The 21,604-nt window shown below is 45.6% G+C and overlaps 1 pseudogene; it reads right to left on the minus strand.

Moving 5' to 3' along the window:
* Window positions 1–18,398: 18,398 nt before the first annotated feature.
* LOC138078717 (zeta-crystallin pseudogene) lies at window positions 18,399–19,370 on the minus strand (annotated as a pseudogene).
* Between the last annotated feature and the right edge of the window lie 2,234 nt (window positions 19,371–21,604).

Here is a 21,604-nt window from a genome sequence, read left to right on the forward strand (position 1 = left end):
GACTCTAAAGCCCTCAGGTCACATGCTCAGTCTGAAGCTCCCTACTCACTCCCACTGATCCTATAAAAAAGGACAAGGACAGGCAGGTGGGTAGCTGTGGCCATCCTGGGGTACTTCTCTTGTGACGCTGGGGACACGTGGAGCCCAATTTCACCATCACTGACTCTTCAGGGTCTGCAGATGGGGTGGTCTCTCTCCTGCCCCTGGACTGAGGTCTTGCTGAATCCTCACCTTGATCTGAGTCTGCGGCTCCCATGGTTGCTCTCCTGTGAGCTTGTGTTATTGAGCCCAGGATGGTCTGGCATCTCTTGGGCATTCTCAGCAGAGGACCTTCATGACAGCTGGACACAGTTCCTCTGGACTAGCTGAGTTCTGCATCTCAGGGTGCTTTCGCTTAACTTCCAGATAAACTCATGCTAGTAGAAGAGAGAAGAATCAGTAGGAGGGAGTTTACTGGGGAAAAAATGATTTAAAGAAAAAAAAAAAAAAGGAACTTTAATCAAGGAGTGGCGTTTACAATAGGCAGTGACGACCTTGGTTTGAATCTAGGTTCCTCCCCTGAGTTGCTGGAAGAAAGCCCCCTCCTCGCCCCTGCCATCAGCTGCTGCTGCTGCTACTGCTGCTAAGTCACTTCAGTCTTGTCTGACTCTGTGTGACCCCATAGACGGCAGCACACTAGACTCCGCCGTCCCTGGGATTCTCCAGGCAAGAACACTGGAGTTGGTTGCCATTTCCTTTTCCAATGCATGAAAGTGAAAAGTGAAATTGAAGTCACTCAGTCATGTCCGACCCTCAGCGACCCCATGGACTGCAGCCTTCCAGGCTCCTCCGTCCATGGGATTTTCCAGGCAAGAGTACTGGAGTCTTCTTGCAAAAATCAGGTCAGATTCCTGGTCTGTGTTCCAAGGTAATTGTCAGACCAAACTGTAGAGTGTGGTCCTCATGGAGTAACACCCGTCACTCGTCTGTCCCTCCCTCTAAGATGGGTAGGTGACCATGATGACCCGGCATTGTCTGGGATGAAGCACCCCTGATGGAAGGGCAGGTGGGCCTCCGTGGGGTGCCCAGCCCCACTGCTGCCCCTTGTGGTGGGGGCAAAGAAGAAAAGGCCACCAGGACTGCAGGCTGCAGGGCCTTTTCTTCTGTTTCTTTATCTGAGAAATGGAGCCGACACTCCCTAGAGCTGATATGAGACCACAACAGGAACGGCGTGGACAGAGCCTGCACAGAGGGTGGCCGATGCTCAGCCCTCCACACACTGCGGCTCTCTGCTCAGGAAGCAAGCAGAAAAGGAGACTGGTTTTCTGTTGTTGGCTTTTGAGGTGCCAGATCACCAGCCTTCTTGTAAAGGCCCTCCATTTCGAGAAAAGAAACTGTGCAACTAGAAATAATCCAGGGTAGAAAATGGCAGCATGCTCTCAGTCCTTCCCACAAACTGGCATCCATCCACTAACCTTGACCACCAAGGCTGGGCATACCTCAGGTGAGTTGCTGGGACCTGAAGGCACTAGTTCTGTGCCTGTCAGTAGGGCCAAGTTTAGAAGGACTTGATCAAAAGGAGGTGGGTGGGGCGTGGACACAGAGGCTGAGGGGTGGCCTTAGGCCCCTGTCCCAGGTACCAAGGGAGCAGAGCAGGGACAGGGGACTCTGCAGGGGAGGTCCTGGAGGGCTTCTCAGAGGAGGTGATGCCAGACTTTGGCTTTACAGGGTGAGTATGATTTCTCCAGGTTCGATGCAGCAGGTGTCCCAGGAGAAGGAGCTGCATGAACAAATACTAGAAGCCACGTGGATGTGACCCTGCTACTGCTGCTGCTGCTGAGTCGCTTCAGTCTTGTCCGACTCTGTGCGACCCCAGAGACATCCGCCCACCAGGCTCCCCCGTCCCTGGGATTCTCCAGGCAAGAACACTGGAGTGGGTTGCCATTTCCTTCTCCAATGTATGATACTGAAAAGTGAAAGTGAAGTCGCTCAGTCGTCTCCGACTCTTCGCGACCCCCTGAACTGCAGCCTACCAGGCTCCTCCATCCATGGGATTTTCCAGGCAAGAGTACTGGAGTGGGGTCCCATTTTGACCCTAGGCGGCAGCAATATGACCAGGATGTGGTGAGGAGCTGGTGTGTTCTGGAACTGTACCACTTGCTGGTGGCATGAGGGTGATAAAGCAGGCAGGCTGGTGAGTGGGTGAACGGGGAGGGCTGAGGGGGTAGAAAGATGGCCATGGGGTGGGGCAGTGGTTGCCAAGGGGCTCACGCTGTATTGGTGGCAGGTCTCCCTCAAGGAGCCGAGGCAGGGTGGGCTGTGTCAGAAGGACGTGGGATGTCGGGCCGGGGTGGTTTCTCTAAGGAAGCAGCAGGAGGGTGGCAATACGTCTGGGAGGGGCCTGGTGGGCAGGGTATAGTAACTTGAGCCACTCAGAAGTGTATGTTTCACTTCCCTTTTGGTTCTCCGACTATATCCGGGACCAGAAGGTGTGCGTGGTTTATTGGAGAGACACACAGAAGGCAGCTGCATCTGCAGAGCTGAGGCAGCTGGATCTTGTTCACACACAGCCAGACAAAGACTCCTGGGTAAGCAGGGGGGTAGGACCCCCGCCCATCTCCCCATCTTCAAGACGACTGTCTGAGCAAACCTTGATTGTCTCTAGTTGACAAAGGAAGGGAAACGGAAGTTCAGAGGGGTGAGACCATGGCCCGAAGGACAGAGCCTGGAAGACAGATGTGGAAGCAGGTGTTTCTGACAGCTTCCTCCCACCCCTGGGACCCCTACACAGTGCAGAGGGAGGTAACCGCCTGCTCAGGTGGTCTCAGCCTGGGATGTGGACCCCTGAGACATGAGCAGTGACCCCAGAAGGAAGGTGCATGTTGTGGGTGCTCAGTCCTTTGGGAAATTTCAAGAAAGCTGAGGGGATGGAGTAGGGCAGGGGGCTAGAGTCCTTCCTCCCTGTGGCCTGGCCGCCTTGAGTCTGCCCCTGGGTGCTGTGTGCGGGCTGATGGGGGCAAATGGTTTCTTTGGAGATACAAGGAATCCGCTTTCATCACCCACCCTGTCCTGAGTGCCTGCTCAGTGCCAGGTCCTGGGGACAAATGAAGGTCTGAGAGAGGATGACAGGAGACCACGTGGGGAGACGCAGGCCCTGCTGCGCAACGCCCACATGATGATACAGGATTTACAATCTATGGACAAGAAGCCAGACTGTAGATACATCAGTATAGCAAGAGGGGCGTGAGATTAGATCTATGTGTTTATAAAGATAGAGACAAACCTATAAATTTCTGAGTTATTAAAATCACATTCCACTCCCCTCCCTTACATACCCATGTCAGAAGGTCTGGACTTGGCCCCACTCTGTCCACGAAGAGCTATATGACCCTTTGCAAGTTGCCTCCCCGGTAATTGTTTCCAGGAATTGTTTGTTCACATCTCTTTCCCATTTGTGGGTTACAGAAAAATAGTTACAAAAACTCAGCACAAAATTTTACAAACTAAAGAAACTTCAGCTCAAAGAGCTGAACTCAGAGCTGTTTTGGAGGCTTTTGTTATGTTTCCAGAGGAGGAACTTAACCTTTACTCTCACTCTCAGTATGTGGTCAGGCTGTTTCCACACACTGAGACAGCAGTTCTGCCAGAAAACAAAACTACTATATTTCACTTGTTAACTAAGTTGCAGCAACAAATTTGGAAAAGAAAGAGTATTCTTCATTGGTCACATTCGAGCTCATTCTGGACTGCCTGGACCTTTAAATGCTCTAAATGTCTTGGCAGATTCACTAGCCAGGGCTACAGTGGCCTCTGTTTTTGAAGAAGCCAGAGCCTCTCACTCACTTCATCATCAAAATGCTACTGCATTAAGATATGAGTTTCAAATTTCTCGAGAGTCAGCTCGAGAGATTGTTCATTCCTGCTCACACTGTCCCACTACTATAAATAGTTTACCTATGGGAGTTAACCCTCGCGGTCTCAGACCTAATGAACCTGGCAGATGGATGTAACTCGTGTCTCCTCATTTGGAAAAGTGCCCTTTGTTCATGTAACTGTAGATACTTTTTCCCATGTCATTATTGCAACTGCTCACACAGGAGAGGTGTATAAAGATGTAATACAACATCTCTTTACTTGTTTTTCATATCTGGGTCTGCCAAAGGCTTTAAAAACTGATAATGACTCTGCTTACACTTCTAAGTCTTTCCAGGAATTTTGTACAAAGTTTCAAATAAAGCATAACACAGGCATCCCCTATAATCCCCAGGGACAAGCTATAGTAGAAAGAGCACACCAAACATTAAAAATACAAATTCAAAAATTAAAGGAAGGGGAATTTAAGTATAGTTCCCCCCATCAGATTTTACAACATGCTCTCTTTGTAATAAATAACTTGAGTGTTGGTTTGTCCGGAACCACTGCAATGCTTCGTCACTGGTGTCCAGAGCAACAGAATGCAAAGCCGCTGGTGAAACTGAAGGACCTCCTCTCCAGACAATGGAAGAGTCCTGACCCATTGTTAACTAGCGGCCGAGGATATGCTTGTGTTTTTCCACAGAACGCAGACTCTCCGATTTGGGTACTAGACACACTGATTCATCATGTCACAGTTTCCCAGACACCTGGTTCCTCCAATGCCACAACCACAAAAAAGGAAGGGGCCTCTTCTACCTCTACCCCCTCCGCCAACACGGAAGATCGTGCTGACTTCAAGAAGACTGACACCAGAGATCCCGGATGAGCAGGAAGCGGACCCACCTACCAGACAGATGTCACAGCTCCGTATAAAAAATACTGTTCCCACCAATCCTTTACCCTGCAGGAAGGTGCCAGGACGTCCTACCCAGGCAATCAGCAAGCATCTATTCCCACCTGGGGACAAATTAAGACACTCTGTCACCAGGCACAGGAAATAGCTTCTTTACAAGGATCTTCAACCTCCCCTGAGAAAATGTTTATTGCCATGCTTGCCTTACTATCTTGCCAGGTAAGCGCCTCCTCTCCCACTCCAGAAAAATATTGGGCATATTTCCCAGACCCTCTGACCTTCCAAGTAGTTACTTGGAACAGTGACCCTATATGAGTCCATAAAAACCAGCCTCATCTTTTGGGAGGATCGTATGCTTCCTATACGAAAGATAAATACCCCATTAATTTCAATTATACCTTTAGAAGATTAACAGATGATCTTCCTGTTTGCTTTAATTTTCCCGTTAGTCATACAGGAAACTTTATTACTCCCACTAAAGAGGGAGTATTGGAGCTTCTAAAAAAGAAATTCTGACAGACTCCCCAAACTCAAAACTTAAATTTAAAGGGCGTTGGTCAGTTTGGATATTTCAAGCTCAAATGCCTGGGGTCCTTGCCCCCTACAAATCCTTGTTTCTTAAAGCTCCACCAGATTATCCAAATTGTAATAAGGTTGCTCCCTCAGATGTCATATGGAACACTATAGATGATCATTCAGGGTATCCGATTTGGAAATCTTGTACTTATAATTTGAGAATTGATTACAGAATTCCAGGAGGTGGAAATTATACAATTCAGGATTGGAGCAACCCAAATCCAAACGGTGACCCAAGTGCCACCCTTGTTGACTCCAATAGAATTGGAAATTGGAAAGCAGACTCTGTTCCTTGGCCATTGTCTGATGGCATTATGACCAATTTGTTCCCCCCACTCTGTCTCCTACAGCTAAAAATAGAACCTTTTGGCAGCCAGAAATTTGGAGAGCGCTTGCCACTACTGCTGCTGTTACTTTAACCCACCCAGCAAATGATTCTACTTATTCTCTTCTAGCTTGATTACCCTCTCCCTGTTTTTCTCTTTACCAATGATTCCAGAAGATTAATATGTGAATGAATTATTCAGGCGGACCTAATGCAATGTCTTGTAAACAATGCATGCTCTCATCTTGTTTGCCCCTCAATGCGATGCTTGTTCTTTTGTGGTGCTGTGACGCCCACCCTAACTTATGGTGCCTGTGACTGTGGCCGCTTATTGGTATGACAACTATGGTCCTGCTGCGCTGCAACATTTACAAGACTTAATGTGATCGCGACGGTTTGTGGGCTTACTTACTTTGGGGATATCAGCTTTAATAGCTGCAATTACTTCTATTACTGTGGCAGCAATATCATTGAATCAACAAGTACATACTGCCAATATGTTGATACTATGTCAAAAAATGTTTCTTTATCACTGGCAACACAGGAAGCTACAGATAGGAAATTAGAAATGAGGGTAGATGCCTTAGAAGAAGCTGTAATACATATTGGGACTGAACTACAGGCATTAAAAACAAAATTGGCACTGTCCTGTCATGCTGACTATCGGTGGATATGTGTAACGCCCCTAAAACTAAACGAGACAGATTATAATTGGGAGAAAATTAAAACTCATATTTCAGGTGTTTGGAATAGCTCAGATATTAGTTTAGATTTAGGGAAACTTCATAATCAGATACAGACCATGGAACACTCCCGATTAGATTTTACTGCCGCAGGACTTGCAAATGACTTTTTTCATACATTCTCTAACTTTATTTCAGGAAAATACATTCTGTCTACTGTCTTTAGCTATGCTGCTGTGGGAGCTCTAATTTTACTTCTCATAATTATTCTTCCTTGTATTGTCAGGATTCTCGATAGAGCATTCAGAAGCTCATGACTGAACTACATCTGGCTGTCTTAAGAAATAAAAAGGGGGAGATGCCAGGAGCCAGCATGGGAGATCCCACCCATGACAAAGGTCACGAGGAAGAGACCTGACTGGGAAAAGGCAAATCAGGCCTCGAGGGACCCGCCCTGGACCTGCCCGAGCATCTACTCCAAAACCAAAATCTGTCTGTTTACTGTCTGCTATACTACATTCTTCTGACGTTAACAGAGGCTATCCCCGACCACCTTTCTCTGGAAAATTAACTTAGAGCTCCAGTTAATAGTCTCCTGCATGTAAAAGGAGTGTCTCAGCCCAAACCTCTCTGCTGGCAGTCTTGCTTGTGTGACAGGATTATCCACACTCCTGCTACTACACACATGATTGTTTACAACCTCTCAACCATAAACAGCACAGAGAGTTTGGAGTATTTTGAAACTCTTAGTTAGCATAGGGCTTTTCTAAAGATAAAAATCATGTTGGTGAAGGGTTTCATTGCTGAGTTGATTGCCGCCAGGCCTCCATATCCTCAGGCACCTAGGAGTATGGTAATCAATGTAATTGGAATGTAGAAAAAGAAATATAGTAGTCTTGATGTTAGCAATATTAGACTTCTGAGTTAATGAATTTTCTCTTTGTTATAAATCACTGTACTTTTCTTTCTTTGTTATAAATCGTTGTATCCTTGCTATGTAAAAATGTAACTTTATCACGATCTTAAGACTAAGCAGATCTTAAGGGAAAACAAGTTTTCTGATTGACTAACCTTTATCAATAGAAACAAAGATGGGGCCATAAAATGTTAATCGGTCTCCAGACCAGAAGATATTGTAAACAAACGTCAGACCCTTGTAAGAACAAAGGTATGCAAAGAACACTCTGTCTTTAGATAAGGGTCAGAGCAGCTGACCCTGTGTGACTCTGCTTCTCACACTTATCTCTATGTACAACTTAAAATATAAAAGCCCCCCTGAAAAATAAAGAGACGGACCAGTTCCTGGAAAGACTGGCTCCCCTCGTGTCTTCTTTCCTTTCTCTCTTCTTTTTCAGGCCAATTCCTGTCTGCAGCACAGAGGCTCACCGTGTCTACTTCTTTGCCCGGGCTTCTAAGACCCACGTGAGAGGGAGCCCAAGGCAGGACACCCTCCACTATTCAAGCGGGTGCCTGTGGCCTACATAGACGGTGCAAGTCCCTTGTCCTGGGGCTTTATTGGCTTCCTGTGTAAACCATGAAATTTCAGCCTCTTTCTCTCCTCTGTTTTCCTAACTGCTATATTCCTTCTTTATCTCTCTCTATATTTCTAAATAAAACCCTTATTTAGGACGCCAACGCAATCTCCGTGAGGATACCCTGGATCCAATAGGGGCTGGACCCCGGTGATGGGTGTATGCTGTTTCTTTCAATCCTGCTCTCAGGGTGACCTGGTGTGAGGCTGGAGTTCTGTGAGAGCCTTTACATCCAACAGGAGAAGAGCATTGCCCTGTTGTGATACCAGGCCAGCCTCAGGATGTCAGGTCTTGTTCTTTCTTTCTCAGTCCTTTATAAACTTTCATGTAAATAAACAGAAAGGAATATACCTATAGACTTCAAGACTCCTCTTCTTTTTAAACTTAATTAACAATGAAATATTTCCCATTACACTTACTCTTCTTGGCAACATAGAAAGAAAAGAAAGATACCGACTCAGTCGTGTCCAACTCTTTGTGACCCCATGGACTGTAGCCCACAGGGCTCCTCTGTCCACTGGATTTCCCAGGCAAGAATACTGGAGTGGTTTGCCATTTCCTTCTCCAGGGGATCTTCCCAACCCCAGGACTGAACCCACGTCTCTTGAGTCTTGCGTCACCTGCATCACCACTAGCACACTTTTTAACCTTTGTGTCTCCCTTTCTGACCACACTTTATTTAAAGTCCTCTCCATGTAACATTATTTTGAACTCATGGCCTTTCACAGACTCAGCTTGGCCCAATGAAACATCCTTATAGTAATCATTGTCTTTTATTATTGTTATTTAGTGGGTGCCCCTTCTGACCTCTTCTCTGATCATCTTCAAGAGCATCCTTGTCTTTGCAGGAGCAGAGATGCCAGCCTGTGGGATTCACCTCCCCTGCAAGGGGTCTTCCTTCCTATTGGTGGATGGAAGCCCATGGGTGCATATGTGGGTGGGCAAGATGCTGCTGGACAGTGTGTCTGTTTAGAGTTACTGTTCATTCTGATTATTCTGGTTTAACCCCAGTTACCATCCCTACTTAGAGAATTTAGAGGGCTTCCTTAGTGGCTCAGAAGGTAAAGAATCTGCTCACAATGCAGGAGACCTCATTCCATCCCTGGGTTGGGAAGATCTCCTGGAGGAGGTAATGCCCACCAGTATTCTCGCCTGGAGAATTTCCTCCAGAAGAGCTTGGAGGGCTACAGTCCTGGGCTTGCAGAGTTAGGCACGACTGAGTGACTAACACTTCCACTTTCACTTTCTTAGAGAACTTGGTTTCATCAAAACGAATATGTCTCCCATACTGACAGCTGTCACAGCAGGAGTCAAGCTTATTTCTTGTTGGCATTAAGTTCAACCACTTCCATCATCTTGAGGGTGGCAGCACTAGAAACCACCCCATTTTGTGGGTTACTGACTGCTGCTGTCTTGAAGTTAAAACAATCCAGTCCCAAGTACAGATCAATTTGTACAGAGGGTTCTGCTCTTTCCCTCCCAAGGAAAAGCTTACATAGCTAATCATGGTCTTTAAATGCTATTACTACATTGGGAGGTGGAATGGTGTGAGAATGTGTGTGCAGGAGACAGGAACCTGGACTTGGACTCTGGCTCTAGCACTAGCTGTGTGCTTTGAGTAAATTGCTTCACCTCTCTGAGCTTCAGCTTCCTTTCTTATAGGATCACTGTGAGAACTAAAAGGAAGTGAATTCATACTAAGCAATTGGGAAGGTGCCTGGTGCAAGGTGGGGAGTCATCAACCACAATAGCTAGTCAATATTTAGGGTTGCATTTTTCTTTTCCTTGACTTAAAAATTTGATATTGGGGAGGGAAGTGGGAGGAGGTTCAGGATGGGAACACGTGTACACCCATGGCGGATTCATGTTGATGTATGGCAAAACCAATACAATATCGTAAAGTAATTAGCCTCCAATTAAAATAAATAAATTTAAATTTTTTGATATTATTTACTTACTTCTGACTTGGAAAAATAAGAATTTCTTTATTTCTTACTTTTTCTTATACCTTCCCCCATCTTCTGTTTATATCATTATTTCACTCATTTGATATCCCCTATCAGGAAGCTTTGTACTTGTAAGCACCTTATTTACATCTTCATTTCTTATGCTTTCAACTGGACCCACTGTTTCTTGATTCTTAGCTTTGTAAACTGAGATATTAATTCTCCTCCTCCCTTTAGTGCTTCAGATCCCAAATTCTAGAAGTGTATTTTAATTTTTATATTGATTAACATGGAGGAAGGCTTTCTTGATCATGGAGGAAGGCTTTCTTACCTCTCCTTTCTATTCTTTGGAACTCTTCATTCAAATGGGTATATCTTTCCTTTTCTCCTTTGCCTTTCACTTCTCTTCTTTTCACAGCTATTTGTTAGGCCTCCTTAGACAATCGTTTTGCCTTTTTGCATTTCTTTTCCTTGGGGATGGTCTTGATCCCTACCTCCTGTACAATGTCATGAACTTCCATCCATAGTTATTCAGGCAGTATCAGATCTAATCCCTTGAATCAATTTGTCACTTCCATTGTATGTTAGGGATTTGATTTAGGTCATACCTGAATGGTCTAGAGGTTTTCCCTACTTTCTTCAATTTAAGTCTGAATTTGGCAATAAGGAGTTCATGATCTGAGCCAGAGTCAGCTCCCAGCCTTGTTTTTGCGTACTGTATAGAACTTCTCCTTTGGCTGCCAAGAATATAATCAATCTGATTTCAGTATTGACCATCTGGTGATGTCCATGTGTAGAGTCTTCTCTGGTGTTGTTGGAAGAGGGTGTTTGCTAAAACCAGTGCATTCTCTTGGCAAACTCTGTTAGCCTCTGTCCTGTTTCATTCTGTACTCCAAGGCCAAGTTTGCCTGTTACTCCAGATGTTTCTTGACTTCCTGCTTTTACATTCCAGTCCCCTATAATGAAAAGGACATCTTTATTGGGTGTTAGTTCTAGAAGGTCTTGTAAGTCTTCATAAAACCATTCACCTTCAGCTTCTTCAGCATTACTGGTCGGGGCATAGACTTGTATTACTGTGATAGTGAATGGTTTGCCTTGGAAACAAAGATCATTCTACCGTTTTTGAAATTGCATCCAAGTACTGCATTTCAGATTGTTGTTGACTATGATGGCTATTCCATTTCTTCTAAGGGATTCCTGCCCACAGTAGTAGATATAATGGTCATCTGAGTTAAATTCACCTATTCCGGTCCATTTTAGTTTGCTGATTCCTAAAATGTTGACGTTCACTCTTGCCATCACCTGTTTGACCCTTCCAATTTGCCTTGATTCATAAACCTAACATTCCAGGTTCCTAGGCAATATTGCTCTTTACAGCATCGGACTTTATTTCTATCACCAGTCACATTGACAAGTGGGTATTGTTGTTGCTTTGGCTCCATCACTTCATTCTTTCTGGAGTTATTTCTCCACTGATCTCCAGTACCGTATTGGGCACCTACCAACCTGGGGAGTTCATCTTTCAGTGTCCTATATTTTGCTTTTTCATACTGGACTGGAAAAGGTCAGTTTCATTCCAATCTCGAAGAAAGGCAATGTCAAAGAATGTTCAAACTACCACACAATTGTAATCATCTCTCATGCTAGCAAAGTAACGCTCAAAATTCTCCAAGCCAGGCTTCAACAATACCTGAACCATGAACTTCCAGATGTTCAAGCTGGGTTTAGAAAAGGCAGAAGAACCAGAGATCAAATTGCCAACATCCGCTGGATCATTGAGAAAGCAAGAGAGTTCCAGAAAAACATCTACTTCTGCTTTATTGACTATGCCAAAACTTTTGACTGTGTGGATCACAACAAACTGTGGAAAATTCTGAAAGAGATGGGAATCCCAGACCACCTGACCTGCCTCCTGAGAAATCTGTATGCAGGTCAGGAAGAAACAGTTAAAACTGGACATGGAACAACAGACTGGTTCCAAACCCAGAAAGCAGTACTTTTCGGATATACAAATATACAAAGGCTATATATTGTTAACCTGCTTATTTAACGTATATGCAGAGTACATCATGAGAAATACTGGGCTGGAAGAAGCACAAGCTGGAATCAAGATTGCCAAGAGAAATACCAATGACCTCATATGTGCAGATGACATCACCTTTTGGGCAGAAAGCAACGAACTAAAAAACCTCTTGATGAAAGTGAAAGGGGAGAGTGAAAAAGTTGACTTAAAGCTCAATATTCAGAAACTAAGATCATGATATCCAGTCCCATCACTTCATGGCAAATAGACCAGGAAACAGTGGAAACAGTGTCACATGCTTTTATTCTTCTGGGCTCCAAAATCACTGCAGATGGTGATTGCAGCCATGAAATTTAAAGATGCTACGCCTTGGAAAGAAAGTTGTGATCAACCTAGACAGCATACTAAAGAGCAGAGACGCTATTTTGCCAACAAAGGTCCATCTAGTCAAGCTATGGTTTTTCCAGTAGTCATGTATGGATGTGAGAGTTGGACTGTAAAGAAAGCTGAGCGCCAAAAAATTGATGCTTTTGAAAGACTCTTGAGATTCCCTTGGACTGCAAGGAGATCCAGCCAGTCCATCCTAAAGGAGATCAGTCCTGGATGTTCATTGGAAGGATTGATGTTGAATCTGAAACTCCGATACTTTGGCCACCTGATGTGAAGAGCTGACTTGTTTGAAAAGACCCTGATGCTGGAAAAGATTGAGGGCAAGAGTGAAGGTGAAGACCGAGGATGAAATGGTTGGATAGCATCACCAGCTCAATGGACGTGAGTTTAGGTGAAGTCCATGAGTTTCGAGTTGGTGATGGACAGGGAAGCCTGGCGTGCTGCAGTTCATGGGGTCACAAACAGTCAGACACAACTGAGTGACTGAACTGAACAGATATATATCAACAACACTTCAGTTCTAAACAGTCTCCAAAACAATCAAAATGGGAAAACCAGGACTTGAACATAGATAAATTTACCTTATATTAAAAAAAAATCAAACAAAAGAGTTTAGATTTTTGTGTTATTTTAATACGTTTTTAGAGCTAACTTGTACCTTATAGCGGCACGTGCTTTTCAGCATAGCTTCAGTTTCTCCTGATGTTTCTAACTGGCCTTGTTTTCACCCCTTGCACTGTTTACCTCCAACATTGCCTCCATTTCTTTCCAACGGTGCCTCATGTGATACCGACACCCCTGTACGCACAGACTCTGGACTTCTTATCCTATTCTGGACTGATTTCTCCCTAGGTCTGCTGCACACCCAGCTGGGATCCTTGGATTCCCTTTCTTCTGGGTTGATGTTCCTGATTCCTGGATCCCACGTCTATCTCTCTTTTAGGTACCCTTTACTTTTCTCCATAATTATACAAACACACCACCCATTTTTTTTTCCTGCAACTCATTCTCAAGTAGCTTTCTGAAAAGTCTGGTGAAGGGTGAAGGCTGCTGTGAATATGGGGTGGGCCGTGGTGTTGGTAAACTTGTCCCCTGCTCTCACTTCAGCCTCCCTCTCATCTTGCTCCCGCTCTGGGGCTCTACCCATCAGACTGTTCTCTCCTGTCAGCTCTCTCTCCCTCTTTCTCCTCCTCCACTGCGCTCTTCTTCACTCAGCTATCACTTCTCCATCCAGTGAGTCTTCAGACATTTGTTGAAGCCTCTGGTCTCCTGTTGCCCCCGTGCTTGTTTTTATTAGCAGCAGAGGGAGGAGAGGCAGGCTATGGGTTCTTGAGCCCAGATTGTCGGTTCCAGGGGCAAGACTTCTGATCTTGGGCGAGTCATGTAACATCTGTACTTCAGCTTCCTTATTTGTAAATGAGGATATAATGCTACACATCTCAAAGGCTAATGGAATAAAATACAAGTAATCATTTGTAAAGTTTTAGAGCAAATACCATTGCAGAGCAAATACCATTGCAAAGCAAAGACCACAAACACAACTCACTCTTATCAGTAGCTGGTATTATAACTGTAAGTATCTCTACTGTCATTCAGTCAGGTCTCAGGAGGAGTAGTGGACAAAGGCTCTTTTGCTTTCTTGAAACAGTAGTTAAATGTCATCAATATTTTCTTTCCTTCCTCATCTCCTATGACAAGAAAATCACAAGCAGAACCAAAATAGATTGTTCATATATAAAGATCTGAACTGCTCTTTTTTTTGAAGAACACTGAGAATGGGCGGAGAAGGCAATGGCACCTCACTCCAGTACACTTGCCTGGAAAATCCCATGGATGGAGGAGCCTGGTGGGCTGCAGTCCATGGGGTCGCTAAGAGTCGGACACGACTGAGCGACTTCACTTTCACTTTTCACTTTCATGCATTGGAGAAGAAAATGGCAACCCACTCTAGTGTTCTTCCCTGGAGAATCCCAGGGACAGCGGAGCTTGGCGGGCTGCGATCTATGGAGTTGCACAGAGTCAGACATGACTGAAGCGACTTAGCTGCAGCAGCAGAGAACGGGAAAGTCTGAAAGGATGGACACCCTTATGTATCATGAGTGTGAACATAAATTGCTGCAATTTCTTTGCATAACAGTGTGTTTCTAGGTATGAATATTTTTTATGTGCTGATGCCTTGTGGTCCAGCCTAGATAGCTATATCCTAGATCCTAGATCCTACATCCTAGATAGCTATCTAGCTATGTCCTACTCCTAGATATAGCTTAAGGGAACAGTCTCAAATGTAGTTTTATACAAGGAGAATGTTCTTTACGCTATTATTTGCATAAGGAATTAGAAACAACCTAAAGTCCAGTAGTCAGGCGAGGACAGCAGAGGGATGGGGCACCATGGGGTCCTCAGCCACAAAGGGCAGGGATACAGGAAGTGGGGTGGGGATGATGGGACTCCAGGCCTTTGTGAGATAAAGGCTCTTGCAGAAGCAAAAAGGGCGTGGGCTGTGGGAGCTGTATCACCAGCAACTTTATCAAGGCAGACAATTAAGCACAGAGAGCAAGACATTATTTTGGAATGAAAGCACTCATTTAACCGATAAATATATATCCACAAATAAATATCTTTGTATATTAAAGGGAGTAGAGCATAATCATCACAAACCTGGGATTTGGATCAGAAAGACTGGGTTCAAGCCCAGGTTCTGGAATCAGCTCGAAAACTTAGGCTGATGTAAGTTCAGGTGAGCTTCAGGAGCCTGCATGTCATAGACAATGGATCAATATTAGTTATTACCAATTAGCAAACACAAGTGTTCCTAGCCTCATGTAATTTCCAGATTAATCCTTCCTATCTGGTCTTGTCACTGGCTTTCTTGCTCCGATAACTTGGCAGATGGGTGTCTCCCGTCTGATTACCTTCTCCCTGTGCCCCAACAGGAGCAGGACTCTGACTTAGGGGGAGTGGCCGGGGATGAGTAACTTTCCTTAACTAGTGACCTGCAGAGCCCAGGAGACAGAGAACCACAGTGTGTTAAATTCCTCGTGGCACTGGTGGCCGTCCCAGGAGAACTCACAGAGACCTCACCACCCCCTGCTCCCTGCAGCTGCTGCTCACTTGTGATCGAACCCACAATCTGTTTTACGCTCCCCAAGGGTGAGGTCACACCTCCTTCCAGCCTGACGCAGACAAGGATCTGAAGGGAGATCTCTGAGACCCCGCTGCTGCCATCATGAGTTCAGAAAACCTTGGAAAATGCTCAGGGAGGCAGCTGCCTATTTTTCTGTCCAGTTCCTGCATGTGACCTCGAATTGAGGGTGTTTCCTCCTGGCAGAGTTAACCTACAGAGGAATCAAGAACCAAGAAGAGGATGGATAAGCATCCTGGAGCCCCTCAGGGGGGCCACGTGGAGTACCCTCAATGGGAGTGTGTCCACAGAGCCTCTTTCCCAGCTCTCTCCTTAGGGAGCCACTTGCTAGGTGCTCACTTCCTCCCCCACTGCCCTCTAGCAAGTGACTCAGAAATGAGGCCAGGACAGCCCATGGGGAGGGGGACAGCAGAGGGAGTCCCCAAGGCCAGACAGGGCAGCGAGGCGAGATCCCCCAGCATCCCTGGAGCTTCTCCTGCCCCCTCCCTTGGTCTGAGCCTCCTCCTGCTCCCAGACCCTGGGGCATCACCATAGACACCTTTCATCCAACTCTCACCCTGCCACCTGCCCAGCCACTCTGCAAGAGTCAGTGGACACTGAACTGAACCCCAGTCTGACTTTTGCCACCTCCCACCTAGAGGGGAGGGGTGACGGGGTTTTACACGGGATCACGTCTGCCTCCACCCCTTCACTGCCCATCCTGAGTGTCTCTGATCAACAAGATAAAGCCTCTCACATGGTAGTCTTACCCCCATGGCAGGTGGCCTCAAACCCTTTTTAAAAATTAGGTAGCATCTGTTTATAACATTTTATGTTTCATGTGTGCAACATTATATTTCTACTTTTGTATACGCTGCAGTGTGCTCACCACCAAAAATCACTCGCGAAAATCCCCCTAGGTGTACTGCATGGTAGAATGAAGAAGTCACAGGAGTTTAAAATAAGGAGGATTCAAGTCATATGCAAGAAGTGTCTGATACCTGAGCTTGGATCCCACCTCTGAGCTTTCTGCTCACTGGCCTTGGGCTGTCCCTTATCCTGTCTGAGTCTCACTTTCCTCATCTGTGAAATAAGAATAATGTATCTGTGTGTGCATGTATCAGGAAACACATCTCACATTGTGACCCAGCCCCACCCTCCATATATATATTAATCCTAGTTGACTATGTCTTACCTACAATTCCATAACCCCTGGGCTTCCATGGTGGCTCAGACAGTAAAAGAATCTGCCTGCTATGCAGGAGACCCAGGTTCCTTTCCTGGCTCGGGAAGATCCTCTGAAGAAGGAACCCACTCCAGTATTCTCGCCAGGAGAATTTCCTGGATAGAGAATACTTGGAGGCTACTGTCCATGGGGTCACAAAAAGTTAGACAGGACTGAGCTACTAACACTGAGCAATTCCATAACTTCTAGATCCCTGAAATCACGCAGGGATTTTGGTAACTCATTTGAGCAGTGATCTTGCTCTGTACTGATCTGAGGCTATTTATTGTCATTACATTCTTTAGCATATTTAATGTGAATATTCTTTTGTTTCACTCCCAAAACATGAAAGCACTCATTTATAGGGTGCTGCCAGTCTCTGCTCCAAGTAGTAACTAACAAAACACCTCCCTTGTATTCCTTTTGTTTATGTGTGTGTGAGCACGCTGAGTTGTTCAGTTGTGTCCGAATCTTTATGGCCCCATGGACTGTTGTCTGCCAGGCTCCTCTGTTCTTGGGATTTTCAAGGTAAAAATGCTGGAGGGGGTTGCCATCTCCTACCCCAGGGTATATTTCCGACCCAAGGATCGGTCGCATGACTCTTGCATTTCCTGCCTTGGCAGCCGAATTTTTACCACTGCATCTCCTGGGAAGCCCTCCTTCTCTTTCTGAAGTTTTAAAATTGTAGATTCCTGAAGACACCTAAATCCCAGCATTAGATCATTATTTCTGGAGGTTTGGAAGTCCAAGATCAAGGTAGTAGAGAGGTGAGACTCTCCCCCTGTTTTGTAAATTCTAAATTTTGTAAATTCTCTCTCTGTCCTCACATGGCCTTTCCTCTGGGGGAGAGGGAAGGAACAGAGAGAAAATCTGGTGTCTTCCTTTCTAATAAAGACATTTAACTTATTGGACTCAGGCCCCACACTTATGACCTCATTTTACCTTAATTACCTCTTTAAAGGCCCAGTCTTCAAATATAGTCACCAGGGGGTTAAATCTTCAACATATGAATTGGTGGGTGGGGGGAAAACAGTTCCATCCATAACCCCAGGTGACTCTGCCAAGAGTGTCCAGGTGATTGCTGCTCAAGAAAGTGAATTTTAACTAATTTATACTAAATACCATATTTTTAATGTGCTGCAGAATTTATTGCAGATACCATGTTATGACAACAAAAGCAGATCATCCTTAAGGCATCAAATTCGTTTATTAACTTAAACAAAAATATATGATCCCTGTCACACAAAGAGATAATTTTAAATTTACTTTGAAACTGAACTAATCAACACATATATATGTGGAAACTATGCACCTGATGTGCTAAGTCCTTCAGTCACGTCTCACTCTTTGTGACCCCATGGACTATAACCCATCAGGCTCCTCCGTCCATGGGATTCTCCAGGTAAGAGTACTGGAGTGGGGTGCCATTGCCTTCTTCAGCTGTGGGCTAACCAGAGACTAAAGAAACTTTATAAGGAGAAGTAGGCTTGGGAATCAAGCAGTCCTATTTTGAATTAGCATGTTTTAGTCAAAGGTATGGGATTCATGATAAGCATTGGTTAGGAATTTCTGTAACGTCCTCCAATGCCAAGTGACCACTAGCATCCTAGTTCCCATTACGATGATTCCTTGATGAGAGGTAGAAGGCATAAAGAATATTGCCAGCTATAAAATAAACTACACTCAATGCCTATGATTGCTGAAAAGACGTATTTTTTTTCAATAGAAGAAACTCACTGAATCAAATGAAAGCTAAGCAGAGCAAACGCAGTTTGCTCAAAACTGAGGTAAGAAATCTCTAATTACACAGGAAATCAATGCAAGGATTAATCATTTTAAGAGAAGAATCATTTTCCCATAGCCCCATAGTTATGAAAGATATCTTCATGAGCCTGGGCCGCCTGGGCCAGTGAATACCAGGGGCCTATTACTGGTCTCAACCAACCAATTTCCATTCCGGCTTGGAAGGCTGCTGCAAACTGCTGGAATTCCTCCTTGGAGGATGAAGGGAGAGCTACTCCTCTTATGCTAGATTCCTTTGTCATGGATCCTGTGGGTTTACTTCTTAGGACCTCTGCGGCCAACAACTATTTCTCATCCTCCATGTGACAAAAAACTCAAAGCATCGCTAAGATTGACATTAGCAAACATTTCAATAATCACATCAACTCTTTTCACCAACAGATTTCTTAGTTTTATCAATATAATTAGCTTCTTTGTGATTAAATACTTCGTGGGCTTCATTTTGGAAAGCGATCTTTTGTCCTTCCTCAGTAGCAGCTGTGCCCGAAATCTTTAAGCCGTAAGCTCTAACCATGTGGCATGCTGCTCTTCCAGCTCCTCCACCTGCCCCAGAACACTTCCTCCAGCTTTCACGGGCACTGCGGAGCAGACTCGATAAGCAGTAAAGCACGAGATGCTGATGGCAGCTCCTTGTTTAAAGTCCAGTTTTCCTGGCAGAGTGTGAACAGTGTGATGGGCTTCCAGAGCAAACTCGGTGTAGCCCCCAGAGACCGTCCTGGTAGTGAATGTCACCTTTCTTGCAAGCAGATACATTCTCTCCAGCAGCTTCTACTATCCCAGCCACATCTCAGCTAGGAGTAGAAGGTAGAAGTGGTTTTATACTGTGAGTGCAGGAGCGGATATATGCGTCCACTGGGTTTACACCACATGCTTGCACTTTGTTAGAACCTGGTGGTCTTTCAGAATTGGTACAGCAACATCCAGCTGGAGTTTCAGCACTTCGGGTCCACCCAATTCAAACACTCAAGTAGCTCTCACCAACTTCTGAACTGTCACCATAGTGATCTAGATACATGTTCTAGGCTGGAAAATTAAAATCTGCAAGCCCTCCCCCAGATTCCACAAGGTTAAAAAGACAAAAAAGCTACTCAACATCATTTATTATCCATCACACATTTTTCTTGGCTTTCCCGGTGACTCAGACAGTAAAGAATCTGCCTGCAACACAGGAGACTTGGATTTGATCCCTGGGTCAGGAAGATCCCCTGGAGGAGGGAATGGATACCCACTCCAGGATTTTTGCCTGAAGAATTCCATGGACAGAGGAGCCTGGTGGGCTATAGTCCATGGGGTCGCACAAAACCAAAGACCACTGAGCTACAAACGCTTTCCCTTTTTCACTTCACAAGTTCTAACCTTATTCCCTTTCCTTTCATCTAGATATTGAGATCGTTTTTGAGGATGTCACTGAGTATCTCTGGGACATACTGAGCAGAGAGGAACTGCTACTCCTGCTGACTGATTTCCTGAAGAAATTGAGGTTGAGGCTGGTTTGTCCAGGTAACCTGCATTATGTATCGGGAAGGTCCCACACCCTGAAGCACCAGGCTAGTTTCCTCCTGGAAGGAACACCTCCTCCAAGCAGGACCTTATGGTGGGGGATGAGGATGTTCCTTCTCAACATCTCATGAGGAATGCTTCCTCCATGTCATTTGAACGTTGAATTGAGAAAAGATGAAACCTGCAAGGAAGGGGCAGGTTATGTGACCTTGGACATGTTACAGAACTGCTCTCTGCTTTAGTCATTATCTGTTCAGTTAAATTGTGAGGACACTGTGATCATGCATGCAACGAGCTTCCCATAATGACTGACACAGAGTAGGTGTTCAGTCAATATCAACATTTTAAAATCTTATTGGGAAGAGACAGGGACCAAGAGTCTTCTTTCTGGTGATAAAAATCAAGCAGAATTTCCTCTGGGGCAAGTCAGAAAATCCTGATGCCATTGTTTGTATTACTCAGGCTTCTGCCTAGACCCTTTCTATTCCCCATCTTACGAACTGTACCAAATGATTGTATCAAACCAAACGGCAGGATCCTGCTGGCCCATAAGGCAGCGAGGCTGGAGAGGAACTGGTTGGAGCTGGTGGGATCCTGGATGTAGCGCTGCCCAACTCTGGGGCTCTGTGCTTATATGTTAGAGTCTCAGACTTGCCTGTGTCTAATGGGAACAGCAATTCAGTCTGATGGACTATGTTCACGGCCTCAGAGTGAACTGTATGATCAGAGGTGGGGAAGCAAGGACCAGGGAGTCCTGGACCAGGGTCAGACCCAGGGTCAGGATGGAGCAGAGAGTCCAGGTTGGAGGACTAGTAGGCAGGCTTGGGCAGCAGGACGGGGACTAGAGTGAGGGGAGTGGGCCCTGAGGACATGGAACTGAGGGAGCTGTGAGCCAAGCAGAGGTACCCTGAGTGGGAGGGACGGCATTTCTTCCCTCCCTCACGATCCCTCAAGCTGGGCTAGAGGGCCCTGGGTGACCATGTCTGCACACCCTGCCTGGACCTGGCTTCTCAGTCCATCTGGGATCCTCTTGTAGTCTCCCTGGAGCCTCCCTGACAGTGGAAGGCCTTGTGGCTCAGTGAGCCCTCCAGAGTCACAGTGAGTGGCTGTGATTGTGTGTCATTTGAGGGATTCTGAGGAGCCTCATGCATCCCCAAGCCTGCTGGTTTCCATCAGCCACAGGGCAGAGTCTGGGTGGATTTCACATCCAAAGCTTCGATTGTCCCCAGGATGCATTACTGTTCTGGAACTCAGTGAGTGGCAGGTCACACGGAACACTGCCTGCCAGGGACACGCACCCATTTAAAAACAAATTATCCTGACTTGTGGTCTCCAGCGCCTCCCAGAGGTCAGACTAATGTCCTAGAGTCCAGCTCCTCCAGAGGTCAGAACTGATACCACGTGACCCAGGGGCCCCATCATACATCTCATCAGACTGTCCAGTGGCAAGAGGCCCAGGCAGATGAGGACATTCATTCCAGCCAGGATATTCTAGGGGCTTAGGGACCACTTCCTTGTAGCCAAGGGCCAAGAAATGACTCCTCACTACACACCGAGGCCCTTGAATACAAATTTTCTGCTCCAATCCCACTTTTTTTATTTGTGGAGTTCCCAACTTACCAACTCTTTGGAAGTGATGATGTTGACCTGTCTCTGAGGTGTCTTTACCAAATACCTATTTTTTCTTTTTGGCTGAGCCACATGGTTTGTGGGATCCTAGTTTCACAATCAGG

Source organism: Capricornis sumatraensis, chromosome 4, assembly GCF_032405125.1.
Source record: "Capricornis sumatraensis isolate serow.1 chromosome 4, serow.2, whole genome shotgun sequence".
In the NCBI taxonomy this organism is placed as follows: domain Eukaryota; kingdom Metazoa; phylum Chordata; class Mammalia; order Artiodactyla; family Bovidae; genus Capricornis; species Capricornis sumatraensis.